Source organism: Coturnix japonica, chromosome 4, assembly GCF_001577835.2.
Source record: "Coturnix japonica isolate 7356 chromosome 4, Coturnix japonica 2.1, whole genome shotgun sequence".
Classification (NCBI taxonomy): Eukaryota; Metazoa; Chordata; class Aves; order Galliformes; family Phasianidae; genus Coturnix; species Coturnix japonica.
Genome location: NC_029519.1, coordinates 2578665 through 2590807, shown reverse-complemented (window position 1 = coordinate 2590807; position 12143 = coordinate 2578665). Strand labels below are relative to the sequence as shown.

Here is a 12143-nt window from a genome sequence, read left to right as displayed (position 1 = left end):
TTGCTTTGTGTCACTTTACAAAGCTCAGTATCCTGAGCTTTGGACTCAAACAGTAAAAAGTGAATACATCTGTAAGCATTAAAGAGCTACACTGCAAACTGTAAGAATTCATGCACTTGATATCCATTATATCCATATCCATGTATATCTTTATATCCATTTAAGGAGTGGTGATGATTTCTGCTGTAGAGACAACAGCCTGTGGTTTGGATAGAGTTGAACAATCTGATTTTAAGAAAAGGGAAAAAAAAATACAAGATGTGTGATTTTAGCTATGAAACAAGAACCCTGCTCAGTCTGTGCACCCCTGCCCAGGTCTCTCATTACCTGGTTCAACCACAGAACATCTCCCACACACTTTTACAGAGCAAGGTATTTCATACCCCCTATAAGATACATAAAAAAATCTGTATCTTTTGAAACAGTATTTCCTGAGAGGTATGGAGAGAAGAGAAGGGAGTTGTTAGGCCAAACAGATTAAAAAGCAATGGAAGAGATCCCATTGTACACACAGCGCTGACTGCCTCGGTAGGGCAGAAGGAGATTTGCACTCCTGGACGGGTCTTCATTTGCCATGACACAGTTGAAAGAGACAGGGAAAAATGGTACCTTTATACACAGCAACAGCTGGGAAAATTAATTGGAAGCCCAAGATGAGGCAGGTGTCTCCAGCCTATTTTGGCAGACTAAATCAACACCAACTATACAGCAGGAGTCGGAGAAGTTAAAAGAGAATCATCATAAAAATGACAGCCAGCAGCAGCCAGAGACAAAGTTTAAATCTCCGGTTAATGGCATCTATTTCTTTGAGGGCTCAGCACAGACTAAAACGTTTCACCTCACCTTGGAAAAAGTAATGCTGCTCAGTCTGCAGAGGACTTCATCCAGCATTCACATCAGCTAATGCTGCCAATAAAGAGGGCAATCTTTCACCACTGCTATCCAGCTATGCTCTCATTCACATTCCAATGGTTAAAACACAAGGAAACAAAAAAGAAAGCACTTTATCTTTTGAAATACATAAAGGAGCTCTTAAAATTACTAAGATTTGTTTTTCCCAATATTTGCATCATGACAAGAACCACCTGCACAGCAAATGATGATAACTCCAAGCTAACCAAACTACGTCGGCAGGTAGCACAAGGTTGTCATTCTAGCAAGGGGTTTTGCAACATAACATTCACACAAACAGGGAGAAACCTTTAGAGAAATGAAAAGCTGTGCAGTTATCACCTCTGTCTGAATGGTTTTTGTATTACCTTTTGGCATATTTATGATTTCATTTAATGTGAAGTTAGGAGATTTCTGTTTGTGACATTTATTTTTGTTCAGCTCTTAGAGAGAGTTACATTCTTCTCCATGCACTGTATCAGCATTAACAAATTCTTAGAGCAATATCTCTGCATAATACCGATGTCCTTGCTCATCAGCCTGACTTGAAACGTGACCTGCATTAACAGCATGAGGACAACTTTGCCCCCCTCTGCTTTCCATCATGGTGAGGGGGGAATACACCATCAGGCCATATTAAAATACATTACATAGGCACAGGTGTCCCTACTGCTGAGATGCCCATTAAAAACAGAATGAATCAACCCAAACTAAAAACGAGCCTAGATGTTCTTAATCATAGCATCTTCGTTTTGAAGAACACTGATGTTAAAATATCCGAAGCTTGAATGTTATTAAGATTTCCAAGAGAAATACTCCACAGCCCAAACAGAGCACATATTTTACTTAAATTAGCATTACACCTAAGAGCTTTAGCACATATTTTCTTCTCAAACAGTCCTTATTACTTTGTGACTACGTGGTATCACCCCTAAATAACACTGTCACTGGCTAAATGAATAGAATGTGCTGTACTTACAGATGATTTATATGGATTCTAAAGCATCTATCAGCAGGCATATTTTTGCCCCAAGTCTCTCGATACAGCTTGCTTCTGCATCACAGAAATTCTAAATCCAGGGCAGAAAAGCACATTAGCTGATTTACATAGACAGTCCTGAGGTACAGCACGTACAGCTTGGCACAAAGTCAGAAACCTTCATCCAGGAAAGGCTCAGTGAGGACTTCACCCACCCACCTCTGCTGAGCATCCCCTAAAGCCACTGCCAGGATCACCTGGCAGAACTCACCACAGGCACTATTATACTGCTGGGAGTGGAGGAAAATTTAGGCAGAGAACACTGTCCAATCCTATTCAACAGCCACATGGTGTGCACTGGAGTATCTGGAGCTGTAGAGATTTATGGACTCATCTGTTTTAAGAGAATGAGCCTTATTCTCTTACTGGTGAAGCTGAACAGCAAAGAGACAGGTACTGAAGGCTTGTCATGTCAACAGGAATGCCTTTTTCTTCCTGTTAGTCTTTTATATGTTACCCTAAGAGGGAGCCAAGGACTTCTACAAGCTAGCAATGAAAAAAGCAACAACCACAATAAGAACATATACTGTGTGAAGAAAACACAACTCAAATAAAAGCCTCATACCAGTAAATCTGACCGCCAGCTGAGGTTAAATCCAGCTGTGGTGTGTTGGCTGCTGGAGTACTGATGGTAACAAAGTGCATAAGTGATGAACTGATAATTAGATGTCTAATGTCTGTTTGGCTTTGGTTGGTTGGTTTGCTTTTGTTGTACTAGAAGAGTGAAAGAGATATTAATACCCTTCGTATTTTACAACAACTCCTTATCCTCTTCCTCTTTATTTGCCAGAAATACATACGTAGCGTATGTGTGCGTGTGTGTGTAGATAGATAGTAACAATGTGGTGTTAGTATTTATATCACATTATTAAAATGACAGTGAAATATGACCACACTGCACTATCCCCAGTAGTACAATGGTAGCCAAAGAGTAAAAGAAAATATATTATAAAATCCAACAACTTAAAAACCAAAACACTTTTCCCATTTAGTCTAAAAAACATCCTTAAAGAGACTTCCCTGTAGTGTTACCACACTTCTTTTCTTGCTTTAGCTCAATCCAGCCAGCAACTGATGGATTTCCAGTAGCACCTACAACGCATCATCTTCTCTACTGCTGTCAGCACACACCTGACCCTGTTTCCCCAGGGCTCAGTGGTGCTTCACTCACTTGCCCACAGGGCAACCATGCCAAACACCTGTAACCTCTCCATAAGCAGAGTGGAATTGTGCTTGTGTCTCTCTCTCCTCTGCACAGCCATGATTATTCCACTCTCAATATCACACTTCCCGCTACATCTGTTGTGTTACAAGGATTTCACCACCGCAAAAAAACCTCCAAGGGAAAGAAATACAAACTATTCCATCAGATGCAAAGAGCCCTGCAAATGACCTGCTGAGAAACGAGCATGGCACTGCTGCAGCTTTATGTGCTAAGCAAAGCAAAGCAAGGAGAGGGCAGTAGCTATGCAAGAAAATTTGCCACCTTGTAAAATTATCCTTTCCTCACCCACATGGTTTTAGGCATTACAACCCCCACTGGGCTGTGCATAAACACATTCACAGCACAGTCAGGCATACGTGATACTGATCGCTGCTGGCAGGATATATTAGGGTTATTATATTCTCACCCTGTTTCTTGTATTCTTCTCTAAGCATCTGCTGTTCGCCACTGTTGGAGACAGGATACCAGGCTGTCAGTAATTGTTATGTCAAAGAAATAAATGGACCATAGGAGGGGGAAAAGGGATAAATAAAAGGATGGCAGAAAGGATGGTTAAAAGAAGAAAAATAGTTCAGGTGGAGTCATACTGAGACCCAAAGATAAGGGGTGCTAAAATAATAAATACGAAATAGCAGGAAATAGAAAGCAATGTGCAAACCATTTGCAGTGATTGGAAAAGGAAAGGTTTTGTTCCATTTTCCTGCTGGAAGTACTTACAACTCAAGAGAGGAGCAAAGGGAAACAATGATGAAGCTAAGGAAGAGAGCTGGAGGCCAGCAATGAGGAGCTGAACTGTAGAGTTTATGACAGACACCAAAGGAATACTTGAGTTCAGCAGTTGTAGGCAGACAGGATAGTTATCCTGGCAATTATAGGCTCCCCAGATCAAAATCACAAAGGAACAGCTTGATGACTGAACTCATAATGCCCTTACTTTATTTTCACTCCTCAAGTGCCAGCAGGAAACCCAAAGTCGACAAGAAGTATGGAGAAATAGAACAGCGCTCAAACAAAACATGTACTTTACTTTATCTTTGTCTTGGGTGGTTTTAAGAGACTTCAACACAAATAGAAGTCTGATAAGTCTCTCCTGGAGAGTATCATCCAGTGGGTATCAGGAAAGGGAAAGCAGCAGAGATGGCTGCATCCTCAGGGCACTCTGTGTCGGCTCACAGTGGGAAGCCCATCAGACCTACTGGATAATCCTGACATGATTTTTAGCACATTTGATAAAGCAGGTTGTGGGAATAAATATAGCAGCTGTGCTCACATTGCAACTTGTATTTTGCTAACAGCTTGGTGACACACCAAGTACTGTAATAATATCATTACAGGAAATTACTACAGAACACTAAAAACCACTGATAATCAGCAAGATATAGTTTTAATGAGGAACAATCAGTGAATGGAAGTGCCTTTAACTGGGCCTACAGAGAAATGCTTTGCATCCCATTGCTGCTCAGTACCTGCTTAAGGGTAGATAGGGACAGACTTGAATGACTGCAGACAAACAACTCAGTTCTTTTCTGCTAAAGATTGGGCATTTTAACACAGCAAAAGACAAGCCTGCTCATATAGGATCAAAGAATGCTGTGCTGGATGACTTATCCCACTTGCAGGGGAGGGGGGGGGGGTTGAATTGGGTGTTTGAAATCACAGACTCAAGCATATATATAGGAGTAATGACAGATAAATAGCACATGAAGTCCTAAGGTCACTACCTGCAGGAGCTAATGACACTCTTAGACTTTTGTCCAAGTTTAGAAAGGTGATGCTGTTTCTGCGTATGGAGTCAATGAGAAGGTTAGCAGCGTTCTGCTGACCCTGAACACCCACCTCTGAGATCCACAGCTCAAAATATTTCCTCCCCCCGCCCCACCCCCCCAAAAAAGGGAGGAAAATGTAACCTGATTTAAGTGTCTGAAAACAGACTGCGTGCAAAGAGTTTAAACAAAATCACTTGAGCAAAAAGGCGGCCAAGCAACAGCACGTGAAATGACTTTTACTAGCAGCAACCTCCTTAATTAAGGAGAAAAAGGCAGAAAAAGATCCAACATATGGAGGAAGGAAATAAATTCCAATTGGAGATTTTAATTTTTTAAAGCATTGGAAATAATTACTCACCAAAGCAACTACCCTTAGGACACATTTGAGTCCCACTGATCTGCACTCCTTAATCAAGGCTGAATATGCCTCTGAAAGGCAAGAAGAAATTGCTGCGTAACATTTGCTATACCCTGTGTTACCAGTTGGTCAAACTACAGGATCTTAACAATCACTTTGGTGAAAATCTGGGCAATCAGAGAGCATTTGCCATATTCTGCGGCACTGTTCAGAGTTATGGGCTCACACTGGGTTTTATATTTGCATATGATTTTAGAAAACAGAGGAAGCAGCAATTAAAATGGGTACATTATTAAGGCAAGAGTCCTCTTTCATGCAGACATATTTGCATTCATTGCAGCATTCAACTACGGTTTTATTGCCATAAGCCAAGCACATAAAACTGGGTACCATAAAATAAAATAAAATAAAAATACAGGCTTTTCCAAATAGGACCCATATTAAAATTAAACCGTAACTGTAAGAGTTTCAATAGATCTACAATTGTCCCCTTTAGAACCATTAAAATTGCAGTCTTTCAGATAACAATGTCCACAATAGCTGTTTGCAAACCACTATATACATTAAACTGTAGATAATTAATATGCTTCTGTAATTTTGTCCTCCTTTGTAAGCAATAGCTATTATAAAATCATACACATCTGCCCAGAGCTTCCTGAAAGCGATGCTGAAAAAGAACATAGTTGGGCATTCCTGGCTAAATGTTGCATGAATGTTGCTTAGTACGCAAAAAGGAAACCCACTTCTTAATTCCACATTTTGGCTGTTGCAAGTCTACCGAGTAAACCTCAATATATAATATTCATGGGACAGAACTCATGCTACCATTGTTTCCTCTGCCATAGCAACTGCCTATATACAATGGAGTAAATGGACAAGGCAGGAACAGAAGAGCTGCATGAAGGCCACCAACACAAACGTGCATCAACAGCATCAGTCTCTGAACTGATGGATTTCCCTGCTTCAGTTTCACCATTACACCTGGAATGTGTCTGGAACATTTAATTGCTATTTAGGAGTGGAGTAAGGAATGACAACTTGTATCTTTTGACAAAACCAGTGGGTAGCGAGATCTCTGGCCGTGTGCCATGGCAGCTCTGTAGTAAAATCACAGTCCCTCAAACATTTTATGATCTCCAATTATTACAGCATTTGCACTGGGCCGATGGCTCGGATTAATCTGATTTTTAAAATTTACAGCATTTAATTAGGATTAGTAGCAACAACGATAACGTTCAAAGGAAGAAGGAATATGACAGCATCTGTTCTAAAATGGGGAGCAGGCAGGGGGAAAGAAGGAAATCAGTCCGAAGTTTAAAGATATTCTCAATAGTAACTAACAGCCAAAGAGAATAACCTTCCTGAACAATACACGATAGGTAGCAGCTGCCTCTCATCTATGGATGAAAAGTCACTTGATGCCGTTGCATCTCAAAAGTATTTTTACCTTGATATGGTAAAATACCCTCTCTACAATACAAGTCCCATCCTACAAATTTTCTAAGCGATTAAACCCTAGCACTCCATTTTGACTTCTAGTGCTTTTCAGACTGGTGAGAACCATATAATGATTCATCATTAAAGTAATCTTTAAGCAGCTTTGTTCCTATTTGCTGCTATATATATTAAACAGAAATTGCTCTTTGAATTCACCTCTAAAGTCAGACTCAATTATTTTTTTTTATCTAACAGGAATGGTATCTCCAGTCATCATCTGAATGCAGCAAAACAAGAAAACCTTTTGCATAATATAAATATCTGCATTCACTACGAGGAGGCTGATGCCACCACCTACTGTGAACACGTTTTATAAGTGGTTCAAAGCCAGAGAGGTTTCAACTGCAGCACAATCTCTTAAAGACTCCGGTCACTGTCAAAACAGCAGCTTTACCTTTGACTCAACAGGTGCTGCTGGCCCACAGGCTTTGACCACCCGTAGCTGGTTTCCAGGCAGCATCCAAAGCATCGAAATGAAATGGCTGCTGGAAGACCGCAGGCACCTAATTACTGAGCTCCTTTTGTACCCCCACAGAAGCCAGGAAAATCATCCTGCAGGAAGCAGTTCCTGAAGATCCACTGAATTCCCATTGCACTAGTCTGCCATCATGCTACATGGTGCCTTTGGCCAATGAGGGGACACTACAGGCAAGCTATAGCAGTGCAGCACAGGATGAGGCCAGGCCTTTGCTTCAGAAGCAAACTTCACAGGGATCCCAGCCAGATGGATGATCCCAGGCCACCAATGGACCCAAATGAATATTCAACTCCGCCATCACGCAGTAGGGTCTTGGCAATGGGCCTCAGCAGCTCTCACCCATGGGCCATACCGAACACCCTGCCCTTGTTCTTCAAGCCATGCTCTTTTGTGACTCTTGGACCAGGGGATGTATCATAGTACAGCACACGTGACACACAGTGCTGATCACTTCTCATTTAATAAATTACAATTTAAAAAAAAAAAAATCACCATAATTAACTTCAGCAAATAGCTCTTGACACCCATATAATTAAGAGTTTAATGTAAAACTGTCACTGACCAGAAACACTGTTTAGAAATAATCAGGAGGTCAAATGGAGTGTTTTTGTTCCCTAAGTAGATGAGAGTACAGCTATGAGGCACATATTCCCACTCACACCTTCAGCCTACATGAACAAGCTCCAACACTGTGTTGCTTTAGCAAAAGTACTTGATGAAAAATGCACTTGCTGGAACAGGGGCACAAGAACAGCCAAAACTGCTGCTGGCCAGCAAGCACCAAATTTGTTCTGAATTTTGTAAGCATGTTTGCGAGAAACGCTGTGCTTTAATTCAGCCAGCTCTAATCACCATTCTGCCTGGCTGCAAATAGCAATAAGTAGGATGACTCCCATATAATCTCTCTAGTGTTTCCTGCAGAGGTAATTTGGTTATTTAATGCTCATCGTATTTCATAAACGCATTTTTATAGAGAAGCCATTCAGATGGCTTTATACCAGCACTACACTGCTGAGATTCTCCACTGGGTGTTCACACATTCATATTTCCACCTCTGAGTGAAACCAGGAGATTTTTCTCCCATTTGCAGGAGATGTGTGCGTTGCTATGGAGCGCTGCTGCCCAGCTCTGCCTCCTTCTTGGGAAGCAAGGAGCACCCCTTCGCAGGACAGAGTGGAGCAGCTGCTCCCCAAGCACCACTGCAGCCTCCATCCCTTGGGTTCTGGCTTCTGGTGTCATAGAAGCAGCAAAGCCACCAGACCACTCCTGCTGCTCCACCACCAACACAGAGGCCCTGCAGAGCAGCAGAGGTCTTTCCCAACAGATCCCAAAGGAGGCTCCACAAATATCTTCTTCTTGAAAAAAGAGCATGTTCTTTCCTGCATTTGGCCCCAGTTTGCTGATAAGAAGGGGAGAATTTCCTGAGCCTTCCCTGTGAGATGAGCTAGAGATGATTTGAGCACGGCAGAACAGTCTTGGGAAGTTCAGGAGGCATCAACAAATGCTCTGAGCTACCAGCTCAGGTGGCAACTCAGTCAGGAAACCCAAAGATAACAACAGTGACTAAAACATTTACAGCGAACATGACAATCCTGCCCTTTCTCCCCTGCAAAGAGTGCAGTTATAACACATTTGTTCTGCTACAATGCCACAGAAACACTTCTGGAACAGTTTCACAGCAGTGGCACCATTGGCCGTGCTGTTTCCATAGACCTGCAATGCCAGGAATGCGCACAAGCCTCTCACCATGTGACATAAGCACATAACCCAGGCAGTGCCCACCCATTCCACATGGTCAGGTCTCATTGGCAAGCTCTGTGATCACTTGCTCATAAACCAACATGCAAACACACACACATACAAGTTAGCCATGAACACTGGTATCAAATTGGTATCAAATCAGTACCCAGTGCACACCACTCTGCTTTTTCCAGGGGAAAATGTCTGAGAACTTCCCTTTCAGCTCAGTCTTTACAGAGAAAAGCACACACTGGCAGTCTCACGAGAAGGCAGAATGAATGGTCTGATGGTGAGAGAGGCACAGCCTGGGCTGCTGCTGGTCTTGAGAGAGACTCCTCAAGAAGGCACCATCCTTAGCAAGCCTGGGGAAACCTGATGTTGAAATTTGTTGGCATTAGCAGATTTTCCTCCTTAGCTATTGGTACAAAAATTATAATAATCATTTTAAAATAGCTTCAACTGAACGCTGCAGGTAGTAAAGCGGTTAGCAGAGATGAACAGAGCTCCTCTTCACAGAGCTGGGATAGCAAAGCACAAATCAGACTCAGACAACTCCTAAAACGCATTTCTTTCTCTGCTTCCAAGTACCAAAATCATCCCTTTGAACCTTCAAATCCCCTCTCCCTCAGTGCAGAGCACCTCCTTTTCCCTGTTGGTGTAATCTCACTCCTCCAGAAAACATTGTCTCCCTGCCAGCAACACTTTGTCTCCATGTGGACGTCCACCATCCTCCCCACATCCACAGGAGCAAAATTGAGGGACCTGTAGAGTGCACTGTATGCCTGCACCTGAACCAAACATAACCCCGTGTGCTGCAGCCAGCCCCTTCCAAAGGTCGTGTCAGGAAGCAGCAGAGCTCCCAGGTGCATTTCACAGACCAAAGCAAGTTTGTTCCAATTAAGCGCAACAACTTTATTGCCAGGCATGAAAGGTATCCCTGAGGATACCCGACACTCTCCCTTCCTGCTGCAAGCACAAAAAACACAGACACATATTTCCGTCCAGCTTTAGGCTGCAAACTGAAGCTGTTTCCCACTGAAATGCATTTTGACAGCATAGCCCAGGACGAAAAGGGAACTGTATCCCACAGATAAAGCTCACGGCGCATTGCACAGGGAGCAGCACCTACCTCACTGAGCCAGCAGAGCCTGCAGGTCAACATAATTCCTCATGGATGGAGATATTCACCCCAGCCCTAGGAGCAGGGGCTCTGCTGCCATGCCCAGCACCTCGGACACACCAAGAAAGCATCTTCTGCAAGCAGCGCAGCTCCTGACACACACCGAGCAGCAGTGGCGGCGGCAGCCTGGGAAAGCAGCAGCAGTTGAATTGCTGCACATGTATCTCTGCAGATTATTTCCTGCTTGAACACTTAGCGTAAAGGCAGATGCTCTTAACCCTCTGGAGGCCTCCGACTCTGTCCTCCACTGGCAGGGGCAAACAAAATACTCCAAATACTCCGTAGCGAGGCTGGAGGGAAACAGGTGGAAATGCACAGGACATCCTCCGAGAAGCAGTCCTAACCTGGAGTTACTTGCAGTCACTTTGGGAGCCAAGCAATCCCACGGAAGCCCACAGCATCCCCTGGCAGGCACCGCACAGCTCCCACCGCATCACCCCAGCACCGGCAGAACACACAGCTCCCGGAGGGGCCAGAACGTCAGAGGACACAGCCAAAGACAAGGTGAGGAGGTGAGGGATACAGCGGTGTCACTGACACTGGGGCACACGGGGCTCCTGCCCCCAGCACACAGCTCCGTCGTCCATCAGCCGCAGGCGCCCACAGCGTGGGCAAGCACACACTGTCCTGCCGGCACAAACAGCGCTCAGCCGGGGAGCTTCAGCGCTGCTCCCTCTCTCTCACAAGCTGCGAATGTGACTGGAAAGCATGGCTGAAAAACATGCTACAATTAACAGGAGGGAGGGGGATACTATTGCTCTCCTGCTAGTCTTAAAGGCACATTGCTCACACGAGCCTGCTGGAGATGCGGATGCCTGCAGCTCCCACCCGGTGCCTCAGCCAGAGCCCAGAAGGAGCTCTGTTGGCTCAGGGCAAGGAGACAGCCCACAGGGAAGGAAAGAGCCCCTCAGCCTGGAGGGGAAGGAATAGCAGGCCTAGCCCCAGATCTCCCACATCAGGGCTCAGAAATGAGGCCTCCCTCATCTCCAGGATCCAGCTGTGGCACTGTCACCCAGCAGGGATGCTTGCCCCGGTCCCAGCACAGCACAGCTGTCACTACATCACACACATCCCTGTCCCACACACATACAGCCACTGTCCCTGCCTGCACCCTACAGGGCAAGGAGAACACATAGCATCCCATGATCTGGTACCCTTCTTCTGGACCTGGCACAGTGCAATCAGCAGTGCTGCTCCCCATAGAGATACCTGCAGCACCAGCAGGTGCAGCTCTGCACCCTGATGCCATGCATAACAGATCTCCCTTCTGTAATACCTCTCTGAGCTGTGAGACACCTCAACATGCTGCTCAGGCTGCAATGAGCACAGCAGGTCTCAGCCTGGCCACAACATCTGCTGCTGCAGCCATCTCCCACCCACAGCCCAGCAGGGCACTAGCCAAAGGCCTCACTGTGCTGATAACCTCTCTGCATTCTTTCAGACATCATTTTGCACTTCAGTGCATCAAGACATTCACTCCAACACATCCAGTCTTTCCCACCCCTGCAGCAGTAGTATCTGAAACACCCCTTACAAGTCTGCCAAATAGGGAAATTGCCCTATTAGAGATGTGCATTTACATTTCCTCAGCATTTTCCAGGCAGGACTGAGCCGGTTGAAGCTCTGGACCTGGTTGAACTGCCTTGAGTCACACAAGGTCACATTAATGCCTTGGATTCTCCAAGCCCACTGCAGGTCCCAAATTAACTCGACTGCTACCTTCTTTCATTATCATTAGCAGCAGCGTAGACAATTTAACCTTAGCAATGACAAGACAAATTACTATGGTGAAGCAGCTCCAAGTTAAGCACAGTTTAACTCCAGGCTTCTCTGAAAAGCTGTCTGATAGAAAAGGAGCAGACCTCATACTTTTGGCACAGAGTCAGTGAAATGTTACCTGACGCAAATACACAGCGCAGCATAACAAATAGCTGCTTTCCTGTAGCGCTTGTGCAGAAGGTCTATTAAA

At 44.4% G+C, this 12143-nt stretch overlaps 1 protein-coding gene across 4 annotated transcripts in view; it reads right to left on the bottom strand.

The window, feature by feature from the left end:
• The window catches only part of HTR2C (5-hydroxytryptamine receptor 2C), a 191180-nt gene extending 180300 nt beyond the window's left edge, over positions 1–10880 (bottom strand). For all 4 annotated transcript variants that reach the window (XM_015860223.2, XM_015860226.2, XM_015860225.2 and 1 more), the window contains exon 1: positions 10124–10880. The gene's annotated coding sequence lies outside the window, so the exon portion shown is untranslated. The remainder of the gene's footprint in view (positions 1–10123) is intronic.
• Between the last annotated feature and the right edge of the window lie 1263 nt (positions 10881–12143).